The sequence below is a fragment of the Ambystoma mexicanum genome, chromosome 2q (assembly GCF_040938575.1).
Source record: "Ambystoma mexicanum isolate Mex_15411 chromosome 2q, UKY_AmexF1_1, whole genome shotgun sequence".
NCBI classification, from domain to species: Eukaryota; Metazoa; Chordata; class Amphibia; order Caudata; family Ambystomatidae; genus Ambystoma; species Ambystoma mexicanum.
The window spans coordinates 881,070,317-881,086,532 of NC_090924.1; the positions used below are offsets into that span (position 1 = coordinate 881,070,317).

The window sequence follows — 16,216 nt, forward strand, 5'->3', positions numbered from 1 at the left end:
TTACAGAAAATATTATGGATTGAGTCTTCAATATGCAACGGTATCATAGGAAGTTAAATGAAAAACATGTTGCCATGAGTAAGGCAGGAGCGAAATAAACTGTGAGTTAGGTCCAGTATATCAATATCAATTGTCACTTTTAATATGTACTTATGTAGAAATATCAGTTGTGAGACATAGCAGACAGTGTGAGCTAAATACCTTAAACAAACTTTTAATTTTGGCAGATAAAGAATAGTGCGGTGACAGGATTTGGCCGTGAGCACACACTTTGGTTAAGTAGAGAAGCCAGGGTTTGAGACCAGTCTACAATTCATGAACATGAACGCATCTCTTCCCAGATGTAACTGGTAGACATATTGTTTGTAAAAGGTATTTTTGAAACGTTTGTTTGAAAAAGACCATCTGACTTTGGAAGGCATTGCAAAAATATGGTGATTGCATTTTGCTAACTGAAATTTGTTACTGTGCCATTTCCCAACTGTTTGTATTTTAGTGTGCCTATATTTGGCCACATTGTCTAAACTAGCAATATGGTTTTATTTCAGAAGCTACATATAAGGATTATTTTGGATGTCAAAAGACAAACTCCAAGCAAGTTCCAAGGATGTCATGTCAGGGCAGGGATAGGCCATGGTAGTCAGGGCAGGTTGCGTCTACAGCAGGACTGCCTTATAGTGCGATAGGGTGGTCTTGTGGCTTGGAAGTATGCATTTTCAAATGTTAACAAAACTAACAGGGTTCAAGTCCTACAAATAAATGGGGGCATGGGAGGGTACAAACATATATGCATAGGCTAGCATAGGTGTTGATTACATGGGGGCGGAGGGCATAGGTGCACCCATTCTCCTTGCTATGCTCATCTAAATCACTGGTTTGTGCCAGGAATATTTCTCCTCTCCTGCTAGATTCAGGCTTGGTGACATGTTAGCATGCATCTTTCAAAATGAGCAAGTACTGCTTACTTCAAAATTGGAAAGGAGCATCATTAATGGACCACCTGACCTTCAATTGGATGGTGTTGGCAGGCTAAATCTGCTTTACAGGTGCGGGAGTAGCAGGGAATCCTATAGCAGAATGCTGCTAAGACAACTGAGCAGGTTAGTCGAATGCATAGTTTTTTTATATTTCTGCTGCAAAATGTGCTATCAAATGTGTTGTTTCGACCTGGGGATGGAAAACAGGTCCCTCGCCTCACTCAGTTTGATAATCTCTGTCCCCATAGCAAAAATCAAGAGTGTCCAACCACTATATATGCACAGTAGTGAATATACCTTAAAGTGAAATAAAGAAATTTAGCTCAATTGACCTTTCCCTTAATAAGAAAGTGCACAAGTCAAATGAGTATTTGCCTTTCATAAAAAGTAACAAACACTGGAAAAATAACTTGAGGGATGATATTTTCCAATAACTATGCACACCTTTTAAACCCAACAATTAATATTGGAGTATTCGAAGGAAATCAAATCCAAAAAGGAGATGTGACACTTTTATGTGGTCTTGTGGGTAAGCGTCTGCACTGGAAACATGACAACCTAAGGTGACATCCTAGTAGCGGAACACTTGAGCGATCAAACCTTTTTCTAATGCTGGCCTCAACAACACCTAAAAGGGGTTGCGTTTGCCCCCTGAAAAAAGTGGGTGGTCACCGTCCACCCACCTGCATCCTCTTGACTTGTGCCCTGAAAATCAGCACAGGGTCAGAACCAGATAATATAACCCCTCCAGTCTCCAGGACTGAAACCTCTCTTGGCACATCCTCTGCATATAGTCAAGGCTCACTTGCCCTCTCATCCAACCCTGTCCTTATAGAAATATGCAAGGCAAAAAGGTTACGACTGTGGCATTATTCAGCACACCAGGAATGGAAGACTACAAATACCAGAATGCAATTCAGCAGAAGTAAAAAAAAAGTGTGGTTTTTGGAAATGTACTTTCAAGACTTAAACACTCATAACAAAAGGTAATGTGGGAAAAGGTTACTTACCTGTTTGACTTTCAATGTTTGACAAAGGCATGCTTCCCAGTTTGTACAGTGCTAGGACATTTCTACGCTGTGGCCTGACAAGCTGAGGTATTTATGGCATGATATAAAATCAACATCGGGTCGAGGGTTGGGTGCTAACAGCATCCCAGAAACAAATGCTTTTTTCTGTTATTGTCTTTGATCTCCCTGTTTGTTCCGGTGCTGTTCTCCTCTTTCCCCTGTCCTGAACTTTATATTTCGGCATGTGTTTAATTTTGTAACTTCAAAGGACTCTTTCAGCCTGGAAATTGGCACACTTGGTCCAGATTGTTTGCGCATTGACAGGGGACTAAGCACAGACTTAAGCAGTGCAGCATCCGCCTAATCTATATATGCCAGGTGCAAAATGTTATGGAGTAGACCGTTCTTCAGCTCATAGAGTAGAATTTGCCCATTTTGAATTACAACCCACCTTTACACAGTAGGGACAGTAATGATTGTATTTATTGACAGCGGAAGCCAACAGGCAGATGGAGGTGTTTCACAAACACCTCTATCTGCCGGAACAGTTCAGAACGTTCACAGGAAACAAGAAGCTGAGCTTGAGGAGGGCAAAAAACATAATCTAGGCCATCACGATGAGCCGCAGCCCTGACAGGATGGATGTCCTCGTACCGCTGGCACTTTTGAAGACTTTAGCAGCTCTCTCCCTTCTGGTTGCTCCACGCTGAGTTAAGCTGGTTATGACTTCCCACATCTGCTGAATTTCAAGGGTAAATCTGGTCATCTTAACTGCACTTTAACTAATGTTTTTTCAGTAAATTTCAAGGGTTTTGTTATGCCATAGATTTATTTATGGGCCACTGGCCATGTTCACTGTATATGTTCCCCCAAAATCTTTCTTTTACACCCACTAGGTGGCCAAAGCATATACATGTCTTTTGTGATCACTAGCCAGGGCATTTGGCCCTGGCCAGTGAGCATGGCTTTTGGCCATTAGGTGGCCACGCCCTTTTACCATGTCCACTGAACACTATTCCCACCATTCTTAATAACTTTTTCAATTTTTACCAATTGTTTCCAAAATGACTAGTTTGGTGGGGGGCTTGACAATCCCTTGATTTAGAAAAATGCTTCCAAATCCATCGAGCAAGCCAAAGGTTATTAGCCTCTCTCAGCCTCTCTGCTGCAAATCACCAATACTGTTCTCTGTGGAATATTTTACAAACTACTGGATGGATTTACCAAAAAACAGTCAAGGAAATTAAGTCAATGCTTTGTGCCCAAATCGTTTCTTATTTGGTCCAAATCTGCCAATCAGTGTTCATGCTATGGCTGTTCAAAAACAGGACTTTTTCTCTATGGGAAAATGAATGTGAGTAGGCTGAAAACAGCGTTTTAATGTTTTCTTAATAGCTTTTTTAATTTTGCAATGATTCGTTCCCATACTTTCAGTTTAGTTCAGCTCATGATAAAATGTTCAGTTAGAAAATGTCATCTAAATCCATCCAGCAAGTCGAAGGGTATTAGCCTTTCTCAGCCTCTATGCTGCAAAGCACCAATACCGATACAAAAGGTTTTAAGGAGCGGGTCACCCTGTTCTATGTCGAATATTTTAAAAGTGACTGGATGGATTTACCCCAAATCAGTAAAGTAAATTACATAAATGTTTTGTGCCCAAGTTGTTTCTTATTTGGTATAAATCTGCCAAGCGGTTTTCACCCTACGGCTGTTCAGAAACTGGACTTTTTCTCTATGGGAAAATGAATGAGAGTGTTTTCTTAATAACCTTTTCATTTTTTTATGAATTGACCCCAGAATTTCCAATTTGGGCGGGAGCCTTGACAAACCTGGTGTTTAGAAAATTCCATCCAAATCCATACAGCAAGTCAAAGGTTATTAGCCTCTCTGCCTCGCTGCTTCAAAGAACCAAAACCGATACAAAGATTTTAAGGCAACCGGGGCACCATGTTCTCTGTTGAATATTTTAATAACTACTGGATGGATTTACCTTAAACCAGTCAAGGAAATTAGGTCAACGATGTGTGCCCATATTGTTTCTTAGTTGGTCTGAATCTGCCAAGCGGATTTCATGCTACGGCTGTTGAACTACTGCATTTTTCATTATGGTGAAATTATTGAGACTAGGCTGAAAACTGCATTTTCATGTTTTCTTAATAGCTTTTTTCATTTTTTAAAGAATTGTTGCTAAAATGTCCAGCTTGGACATTGACCATCTTTTGTTTGGAAAATTGCATCCAAATCCATCCAGCAAGTCAAACGTGATTTGCCTCGCTCAGCCTCTCTGCTGCAAAGCACCAAGGCCAATAGAAAGGTTTCAATGAGCAAGGGGCTCATCTTTCTCTGTTGAATATTTTAAAACTACTGGATGGATTTACCCCAAATCAGTCAAGCACATTATATCAATGTTTTGTGTCCAGGTTGTTTTTTATTTGGACATCATGGGCCCCATCACTAATTACATCATGCATGACAAATCTGATGTCACTGGCTTTATTAATTACATTTTGAAATATGCCAACTCTGTTTTTTAACATAACATATATGTACACAGTACAATGTATTATACCCTTGTTTCTTTAAATGTAACCTGTGGTATACAATTACATACAGACATTATTACAAAGAATTATAGAATGTAAACATTTATGTACCTTGGAAGGAAATCTGTTAAAATTGGAATAAAAATTCATACAAATCCATAAATTATTTTAAAAAGAAATGACTAAAAATATTAGTAATACCATTTATATGTCTATAATTAAATATTTACTTTCTAATGTTAATTTCTTTTCTATAAATGTCATTATGTAGTATAACTAACTGACTTTTTTTGCATATTAACCAAACTTTGAATTCTTAGATTATATATTATCACACAGTCACATACTTTCTTTTGCATTTTTAGAATACAATTATTCATCCAATGTTATTACATTAAATATAGTTGTACACTTAAATGTGAACATTGACTATATCCATATTACTTTCTACTAAACATATTTCTACCTCTATCTATTCTAATTTCTTTTACTACTACATATGCTTATTATATTATGTCTGCAAAGCCTGAAATATATTTTCCAGAATCAGATACGTTCCATGTAATTAGGTATTGTAGTTGTTTACTAATACATGCAATTCAAAGCATTTGTATAACATCACATTTTTTTATTTTAAAGTGTATAAGTTGATAAGTACTGCAAATGAATGATCCACATGTAATCATATGATACTTCTGTATCAGTGTATTGTTCCATGTCATGTTGCTATTATTAAGTGTAATAAAATAAAATATGCATCAAAAGAGGTCAACAACAATATTCATATTCTAACTTATTTAATCAGTAATGTCACATTTGATGTCATTTTTGATCACATCAGTGATGTCATGTTTGATGTACTTAGTGATGTAACCAGTGATGTCATCAGTGATGTCATTGGTGATGCCATCATTCTGGTCATACGCTACACAAGAGAGCGCACATAGTTAAGGTGGACATACTCAAATGTGATTGCTGAATTTCAAGGGTTTAGTTGCATTAAATCTGATCACCTAAACTCTCTCTTAACCAAGGTTTTTTCACTATACATAAAAGCCATGATCCCACAGATGAAAGAATGAAAGATGCAGCAGGATGTTAGCAGTGTTTCAAAGTTGGTGTTTTTATTTTATTTATTTTTTCCCCTTTCTCAAAGTTCTTGTTTTAATGTCAGGAGCGTCTAGTCTGCTGCAGCACAACATGTTTCACCTGAATGGAGTTTTCTACTCACCACGGACCTCGCATGGTTAATCAGTTAAGAAACAGTTCTGCTCAAAATATTTATTGGTTTATTCAAGCCTTTAAAAAAAGAGAATAATTAACATGACAAATACAGAAAAGAAAAGTACGTATCTGTTATAATATACACTGAATAAATACAGATTTAGACTAGACAGTATTTTATCTATATACAATTTATCCATTACAATAACTGGTTATTTAATAAGCACAATCTGTCTTAAGAAGGATAATACAGCGAGGGAGAATACTATATAATTAGAGGAATAAATAAAATTCTGAATGTGGAGATGATCTATGAATTCATTATTGTAGGAGAATTTAACAATGGTTAGCCAAGGCTGGGCACGCTACTAGTATATTCCACAGTGTTTCAATAATGTTGAGTCCACAGAAGCGACAGAAAGGAGATGGATTTTCCTTAGCATTTCTAATGTGTAATATGTCCTTAATATGTAGAAGCTTTAGCCATAGTCTAAGGAATTGCATTTGCCAATTAGCATTGGGAAATTTCATGAGGTATGTGGGTAAAGCACCCCTATTTTTATATACATACTTCAGGTCACTATATACCTTAAAGGTGGACAGATCATGTATGGTAAGTATCCATCATCGGCCCATAGCTGTTTCTTAATTGTCAAGGTGCAATCTATTAACATATCCATCAAACTCCCAATATCCAACAATATGCCCTTACATTTATCCACTCAACTCACTAAACTGCCATCTCTATTGGACACTTGGAGTGTATTAAATTCCACAAATAGTGAGTTCAGTGGTGGGCATAACTCTTCAGTACACAGTAATAAAACCTTCCACAATACCCTTGCCCTGAGCAACAATAAACCCATCTTAAAGCGCAGCACAGAGGCAGGGCCACAATTAGGTAGGCCCAGAATGGATCACAAAATGTTACCTTTCATTATTTTTAGTTCACTCACATTAAATATCAGTATTGTCTACAACCCATATGTAACCTTGGGAATGGCTTTCCCATTACTATATTTAATAGTCGGCAAGATAGAAAATTAATGAAATGCAGCTTCTTTAGTCTAGGAATCATTTTATCCTCTATGGCGTGTATCTCTTGACCCAGTCTTGATCTGCTACTCTTAGCTATAATCGCAATTCCCAGATAGATACATTGGGTTCCAACTTCCCAGGGGGAGCTATCAAGATGCCATGTAATGCCCATCTTGCATGGTTAGGTAGATAGTATCATAATCTTCACTTTACTTTTGTTAATGAGATCATTCTCCCCGCATACAGGACGTGTAAGTTTACAACTCTTTGCAATCCTATCTGTGTGTGTGGTCCATAAGGACCACATCGTTAGCATAGGCTAGCAATGGTATACAGAGATCTCCCAGGCAAGTAGATATGAAAGTGGCTGTAACTAGGTATTGGCCCCTGTCTGAGATATAGATATTAAACAGTCAGGGTGTGAGTACGCACCCCTGCCTTAGTTCACATTCCGTGGGCATGCTGTCAGAGGGACCAACAGACAAAAACAACATCACCCTGATTGAAGTTTCAGTGTGAAGGTGGATTAGTATTCTTAGGAGCCCCACTGGGAGACCCCACATTGAGATGACATGCATTTTCATGTCTAACCATGTTTAATGCAGTATATTTGAGCATTAGGTCGAAGCCATTGATGCAACTGTGGATTCATATCTGGTAAATGTGAGCACTGCTTTATAAATGCACTATGAATTACATTACATCCGTTTTTTCATTTGAGAGTCTGGGACGGGTGACAAGTGACCTTGTTATTAGAAAACTGTGTGTGCTTAGTGTAAACATTCCTCTGACTGCTCTGCAGGGTTTCTAGTATGAGAGTTTTTTTTTTTTTTTTTTACCATTCATTGATATCATATTAAGAACGATATTGAGGTATTGAATGGGGAAGTGCTTTTAGGTGCTTTGAGGTGCTTTTATGAAGATTGCCTAGCAAGGTTTTTTGAGGTTGACCTGGTGCAGCAGGTAGTTGTTTTTGATGCGACTATGATATCTTGGAGAAGGTTGATCAGTCTTAAGTCTTGAGTAGATATAGGGGCAATGAAAATGATGGCTACTTATTCATTAATGACTTTTTCATTTTAAGTGTGTTGTGCACAGTGACAATTATGGTAGTAATGTTTCTTTATTACTTATTTCTCATAATGTCAGTAAGAAGAATTCACTAAGTATTCATTACTGAGTGTTTTGTCAGAAGCATATGAAAATGAACATTAAGTGGGGTCTCTATTTAAATGCATTGTGCACTGATATGTTATATATGGTACATGTGTTTTAATACACTGTGAGCTGTGTGGCATTAGAAAGCTTCTCTTGTGCTGATGAATAAGAGTAGTTGCTCACTGCAGGGGATTGTTGCTTACTCAATTTACTGATGCACAGTGACAATTGTGTGTTTTTTCCTACCCCTACTCCTACTACAGCCTCTGCTGGGGGTTGGGGTGGGGGGTTCTTGGACACTACCCTGGGGTGGAGGGAAGACTCTGGAGGAAGGGGTGATAAAAATCACGTCAGAGAGTTTTTTCTATAATTTATTATGGTTCACTGTATCAAATGCAGATGAAAAGTCGACCAGCCCCATATAAATTGGCGCTTTACTTAGATTGATTGCAGTCATCTGCAAATGCTTTATGAGGAGCCCATTAAGGAAAGTCCCTATGTTAACCCTGAATCCCAACTGGAACTTTTGTGAGTTTCCAGTTATAACTGCCCATGTTGCCATTTCTTTCAAAATAAGATCTGCAAAGATTGAACTATCAACGTCAAGCAGCGTAATGGGTCTATAACTGCAAGGGTTCAAACGTTTTCCCTTTATAAAGATGGCAACCATGTGTGACAGTTTCCAGCAGAAAAGAGTTTCCTTATAAATTATTATGTTAATAAATAAGTGGCACAATATATTTGCCCACATTTCTGGGACACTCAATACCAGGTTGGAACCATCACGGCCAGGTGCTCAAGAGTTAGTGGTCCTTTTCATGATTGTTAAAATGTCCTCATAATCAATAAGGTGCACCCAATGGGATCCTCACAATACTGGAATGTGTAACAGAATACAATTTCAGGAAGTGCATTTTCCATTCCATCGCACTCATTGGATTTTTCTGGATTTCCAGCTGTTTGCAATCCTCCCTATTCACCAGGTACCAGAATGAGGCATCTGTGAGGGCAGCCACAATCCATGATTTCTTCATCATGTTGTAACATGATATGACAATGTTGGAGTACCCTGTTCTTATGCTTCTGCCAAGCATGCTTGAAGTTCATTCTTCTAAATATTCTCGTTTCTCTGCGCAATTATTTTTTATGCTCAGCTACCTCTGCATCAAATAGTGTCCATGACTTCTCTTGGTTCTCTTTTCACGTATAAATAGATATTCAACATGTCAGCTGATGAACAGCCAGCAAAAGGGCTCAGACCATGCTTACACTTCTTTACAACATACGATTTCCAGGTGATTTGATTCCCAGCAATATTACAATTGAAATTGCTTAGACCCTACTCCTAGACAAAACTTTGGAAAATAGCAAATTCAACATGTAGTATGTTATGGTTGCTAAGGTTACTTCGTCTTACCAAAAATTGTTTACACCATAAAAATAATGGCTCACTAGCAGATATATAGCCGATACACGTTTCTGACAATCCCCTATGCCATGTGGCACACCCTTCCAAATCGCCCCCATATTCCCGTTTAATCTATGCAAGCCATTAGCGTGCATATTGGATGGCCAGACACACCCACCACATCCTCTTGGATGTAACCCGTTATCTGTCACACCAATTATGCAGTTAGCGTTAAAATCCCCAGCGGCTACAATTAAACCATTTGGGACCCTCCTATGCCAGCCCCCAAACATTTCTGACAATTCTTTCTGGAAATCCAAGACTAAGCTTTTAGCTGGATTTCAGTAAATATTAACCCTAAGGGTTGGGATAGCAAAGGCGCTAGGAAGTAGCACCATGCTCACAGCTATGGCTCCTTCAATCGAGGAATATGTTTTCACAATTTCAGCTTTACACACGTTTTTAATTGCTATTATAAAAGCCCCTGTAGGACTCCCAGTTTCCCTTATAGTAGTGGCCTGCAATATTATCCAAAATCATCAAAATAGTGGCAGTCCACTAGCCACACTTCCTGCAAAAGAAGAAGAGTATAAGAGCTTCAGATAGGGATGTATTTGTCAAAAATTGACGATGCCCCTCACATTCTATGACATCATAGTCAAAGGGGATTTATTGCTAAAGACAGAGTTGTGGGCATTTCTTTGGAGGTACTGGAGGTCCCAATACAGAGCAAAGCCATGCCCGGTCTTGAGTTATGGCACTTGAACTACTTCATTACTTGAATCCTTATCTGTGGTGATCCTGTGATGTGTCAGGGCTCTTTTTGGCAAGTAACAGCAGCAGTGGAAATCTGTGTGATGGATCAGATAATACACCCAATCTGCAGGAGAGTTGTATTTTCTCCAGCATCTCTCAAGATTCTGCCTGGTACTTGGAGCTGCCTAAGGTCTTTGTTGAACCACTTCTTCACTTCAGCTTTTGTTGGTTTACTGAAGCTTATCCAAAGGAGCAACTGAGTTGAGTCAGAAATTACCATATGTGAACAGGTCTATAGGATTTGAGTTAATTGCAAAGCCGCCAAGAAGTATTTTTGAAGATAACAGCCATTTTCCAGTACTGATTGGATGGGCGAGGTCTGGGCTTAAAAAGTGGGAAGGACACATTTCGTACACCTTGCAGGTCAAATAGCATCACTAAATGATGCAGCTATGAGAGTGGAGAGTAGATTAAGATGTTGTCTTCAGTGCTTAAGGAGAATTCTCTTTGTGGTTGACATGGACGCTATTTCTGTATTTATTTGTAGGCAGTAGCAGCTCATCCACAATGGAACACTGAGTGATCCCTCAGCCCTTTTCTACAGCTGAGGGAGTGCTCCTGAGATGCCTTAAACCATCAAAAGGAAACATGGCTTCCATTTGACAGTTCAATAGAACACCAGCGCAAATGCCCAATGAGCCATGCAGGGCAGGGGGCAGGGAGCATTTTGCTTCCCCAACCTTCCATGGTCTTTTGGGATGCACGCTGGGACACTGCAGGCCTAAATGTGCTAGGGGGCGCTCTTACACCTCCTCATCCGGCCCCTAAGGGGATCAACATGAAAGTAATCGAGCGCTATGGCCCAAATGCAGCAGCAGCCAAGAAGCACTTTCTGCTTCCTAATTCCTGTTGAATGCTGCACAGGAACTGGAGGGCCTTCATTGCAGCAGGCAGCGCAAGGCCTAGATGACTGGGTAACAGAGCAGGCTGCAGGTGAGAAAATAAAACAATTGTTGTTGTGTGCATGCATATGCAGGTGTTTGTGAGTGGGTGTGTGAATGACAAAGTGTATGTTGTTTGGGTGCGTGTGTGAATGAGAGAGCGTATGCATGTGAGAGTGGGTAAATAATGAATGATGAATGCTGTATGAGAGGGAATGAAGAATTGGTGTGGCTGTGGGATTGCTGAAGTGTGTGTGTGCCAGGCCCTGGGAGCCTCTGGTTGCGTTGGATACGGCAGTGGGAGTAGAATGGAGGTGAAGAGAGGGACAGGAGCTCTTACTGTGTGATGCCATTTTTGCTGGGCATCAAGATGATGCCCAGTAAAACAAATGCCATGCAGGGTTGAAGGCAACATAATGAGTGTACCTAGGTGATACTGGTTCAGCACCACTTAGGAACACACATTATGCTGCCTTCATCCTTGATGCACAGTAGAAAATGCCATATCACAGTGAAGGAATGCCCAGACTGGACTCACCAATGAATGCTTTGTGATTTCCTCTCAGAAGAGGTCTTGCATTAATGGATCAAAGAGTGTTCAGTGCTCCATGCTGTGCAATCGGAAGGCGTTATCCTTTCACCTACATTGTAAATGTTTGTATATTGAAGCAAAGGGCCAATGTGTTTGATCTTCTCATTTATAGCTTTAGCTGTTTAGTTGTGTTATATGTATAGTTAGCTGAAATTAATTAATATACTGATTGCAATCATTCACAAGAAACTATTGTGAATATAGAATTGTTCCACAACATTGATCTCAATAATGATTGTAAAACCATATATATGTATCTACTCTTCGCCTTCTCGTCTGGCACCTGCCCTCTCCCATAAAAGTTCTCCCTTCTTCTGCCACTCCTCCTCCTACCTCTCCTCTCACCTCACCACCACCACCAACGAGAGTACCATGCCCATGTACCCCCTCAGAAAACCTTCAAAGGTGGTGGCCAGATTAACTTAGCTACTTTGAATGCTGTTCTGCTGTCAAACATTCCTCTGAAATCTGTCTCATTCTCGAAGACTCAGAGGTCCTCGCTCCTACTGAGACGTGGTTCAATGCCAGCTCTGTCACTGCTCCTGACAATCTCCTTCCTGATGGCTACAATATCCCAAAAGGCCCTGAGGTGGAGTGGGCCTGATTTTCCCCAAGTGGGTCCCTGCCTCCACCATACCTACTCAATCCTACTCCTCTTTTGAATGCCTTGTCTGTAGGCTTGGTGTCTTGCTCTCTCTCTTCCTCTCTGAATGGGCTGAACTTTCCTCCTCCCTACCAACCTCATCTTCCAAACTCCTCCTCCTTGGTACTTCAAGGTCACACTCTGGAAACCCTCATTTCTGGTGACATTCCTATCTCTGATCCGGTCACCACCCCCCTATAATGGTCTGACCACTCTCTCCTCTCATCCCGCCTGGTGCCCCTTGGCCCTCTATCCAAACCCCTGAGCACTGCCAGACTCCTTCACTGGCATTAGACCGTTGAAGCGAGTGTCAGTCACTGCTTTTGCCTCATCCTTCACCTCCCTACAACCTCCGCCTCTGAATCTCCCTTTGACTCTGTCCTTGCTAACCAGCTCTCATCCTTACCCCTGTCATTAGGATCCTCCTAAACCCTGCCTCCAAGAACAACGGCTGGTATGACTCTGCTCTAGCATCTCTGCAGAATTGCTGAACGGAAGTGGTAGACCTTGGGCTTACCCTCTGACAACCGGCTCCAAAGGCAATATCGTTTATCTATCCACTCCAAAAAACAAACCCACATCCAAGTCCACTTCTCTGGAGCCACTAACAACACAGCTGAGATTTTCAAAATCTACAAGGAACTCACCAATCCAACTGCATTCTCCACCTCTCTCCTTCCCTGGCTCTCTCCACCCCTTTGGCCTCCCATTTCACATCTAAAACGCAAGACATTGTGTCCTCTCTCTCCTGCAACCCCATCTCCACTCCTGTACCTACTCCCTGCCTCCCTTGACTCCTTGACTTCCACCACCTGCACTCCCCTACCTCGTGTTCACAGCACTGTACATGATCTCTAACATTGTCCACTCTATGAGGGTCTCCTCCAGATAGGTGCTCCCCTGCTCTTCTAGAACCATTAAGGGCAACATCTCCTCTCTCGCCCCGGCGCTCGCTGACTTCTGAAACCACTTCTTTGCCACTGGCTCTTCCCCCTATCCCTCAAGCACTCCTTTGTGCACCCACTCTTATGGGTTCCTCCCTTTGGAACAGCCTCACTGCCCCACTCAGACTAGAGCTGGACCTCCTCAAATTTCGGAAACTGCTAAAAACTCTGTTTTTCTCTACCTTTTTCCCTTCCCTTCTAATCACCCCACTGCCGCTAAGACTGGTGGCCTGGTCTTCGTGAACCTCACAAGATACCAGGCCTCTACCCGGTCGATACCAGCACCTCCCCCACACTTCACTGCCCATGCAGCCCCTGTTTCACGGCTCTACATCCCATCACCCGCACAAGCACTTAGTTTGAGGCCTCCTCCTTGGCTACGCTTGGCACTTCTCCCTGGACCTCCCACCAGCACTTGTCCATTCCTTGCCCCTTCCCCCCGACCCATCCCCATCTCCTACTGTTCTCTTCGATGCACTTGCACGTCTGAATTCTACAAAGCCTAATAGGACCACAACTGTATATTTACTGTTTGCCAATGTTAATGTTAATGTTAAATGATATTTTCGCTCTCCCCTGTTGCCTTCTCATTTAGCCTTGTGGCACTTTGAAACACAATTTTGTTGTATGAAGCCCCTAACACATGCTCAATAAAATACAATTTAAATAAATGGGCTGCACTTTCTCGTGCTTACATGTTGGGCACCATGTTTATTGTGGTATATGGTCTGTGAAATGTCTGATTTCTTTAGCACAATTGTGATTCAGGTATTACGTGCGGATTTGACCATCTTTGGTGAAATTTCTCATCCATACAGTGTTTTGGTTTTGTTATAGTGAAAATTAAAAACGAATATTTCTCCTTTACAATCTGAGAACCCAATTCACTAACAATATACTCCACTTGTGTGTTGTATTTGCATATGCATTTTGGAGCAAGTCCTTACAGTATGTAAGTGAGTTTATTTATATAAGATGATCTACCCCCAAAATTGGGTTTGCATACCTAGATTTAAATGAATGAATCTGGCATTACATAACGCAGGCATGTGATGAGCTATGGGCGTTTTTGCTGCACACAATCTTCACTGATGTACACAGAGATGCTATTTGATGTGTGTCAGTTCCTGTTCGTGTTTTTCCTGTGCCTGGTCTCTTCTGTTGCAAGGTGCAGTGCTGAGAGGAGGAGGCATATGTGGATGCTGCAAGTATGAGTGTTTACAAAATCTCTTTACAGTTCTATCTTTACCTAGGGTCGGGAATGTAAACTAGACTTCCCTCTCACTAGTCTTCCATCACTTCAGATTCTTGCTTTGTGGGATTTATGAGGATTTTGGAACATGTAAGATTTGTCGCTAGACTTTGGAGACTTGGTTTGCAAATTCTGGGGAGATGTTGTCAACCTGGCAAGCCTCTGTGTTCATTCGTGGTTGGGAAGTTGCCTGGATCCCTTGGTTACACTTAGGGTAGAGGTAGCAAAACGTCTTGGCTCTGTTTTGTGGCAAGGTTTAGAGTATCCTGGAATGATCAACTAGAGACAGTGCTAGTTGGTCGTTGTTCTTTTCGGAATTGCAAAGTGGGGCATGAGCCTGCGGTTTGCAGTCTACAAACAGAATTCACACTTTGAAGCAACATGCATTTATAGTTTGTCTTTCCAAAAGGTATTCGGGTGGCGATGTGTCCAAAGCACTCGAAACTAGCATTGTGTTAGTCGTGCATCTGAAATGTACATATGCCCAGAAAGGGCTAATTCGGGTCCCTTAAAAATGTAGTAGTCATTCTGCTTGCCCATGTACCCCCTCAGAAAACCTTCAAAGGTGGTGGCCAGATTAACTTAGCTACTTTGAATGCTGTTCTGCTGTCAAACATTCCTCTGAAATCTGTCTCATTCTCGAAGACTCAGAGGTCCTCGCTCCTACTGAGACGTGGTTCAATGCCAGCTCTGTCACTGCTCCTGACAATCTCCTTCCTGATGGCTACAATATCCCAAAAGGCCCTGAGGTGGAGTGGGCCTGATTTTCCCCAAGTGGGTCCCTGCCTCCACCATACCTACTCAATCCTACTCCTCTTTTGAATGCCTTGTCTGTAGGCTTGGTGTCTTGCTCTCTCTCTTCCTCTCTGAATGGGCTGAACTTTCCTCCTCCCTACCAACCTCATCTTCCAAACTCCTCCTCCTTGGTACTTCAAGGTCACACTCTGGAAACCCTCATTTCTGGTGACATTCCTATCTCTGATCCGGTCACCACCCCCCTATAATGGTCTGACCACTCTCTCCTCTCATCCCGCCTGGTGCCCCTTGGCCCTCTATCCAAACCCCTGAGCACTGCCAGACTCCTTCACTGGCATTAGACCGTTGAAGCGAGTGTCAGTCACTGCTTTTGCCTCATCCTTCACCTCCCTACAACCTCCGCCTCTGAATCTCCCTTTGACTCTGTCCTTGCTAACCAGCTCTCATCCTTACCCCTGTCATTAGGATCCTCCTAAACCCTGCCTCCAAGAACAACGGCTGGTATGACTCTGCTCTAGCATCTCTGCAGAATTGCTGAACGGAAGTGGTAGACCTTGGGCTTACCCTCTGACAACCGGCTCCAAAGGCAATATCGTTTATCTATCCACTCCAAAAAACAAACCCACATCCAAGTCCACTTCTCTGGAGCCACTAACAACACAGCTGAGATTTTCAAAATCTACAAGGAACTCACCAATCCAACTGCATTCTCCACCTCTCTCCTTCCCTGGCTCTCTCCACCCCTTTGGCCTCCCATTTCACATCTAAAACGCAAGACATTGTGTCCTCTCTCTCCTGCAACCCCATCTCCACTCTTGTACCTACTCCCTGCCTCCCTTGACTCCTTGACTTCCACCACCTGCACTCCCCTACCTCGTGTTCCCAGCACTGTACATGATCTCTAACATTGTCCACTCTATGAGGGTCTCCTCCAGATAGGTGCTCCCCTGCTCTTCTAGAACCATTAAGGGCAA

At 41.6% G+C, this 16,216-nt stretch overlaps 1 protein-coding gene across 5 annotated transcripts in view; it reads right to left on the reverse strand.

Annotated features, from left to right (window-relative positions):
- The window catches only part of APBB1IP (amyloid beta precursor protein binding family B member 1 interacting protein), a 1,612,974-nt gene that overhangs the window by 1,311,446 nt on the left and 285,312 nt on the right, over positions 1 to 16,216 (reverse strand). The gene's annotated exons all lie outside the window — the stretch shown is intronic.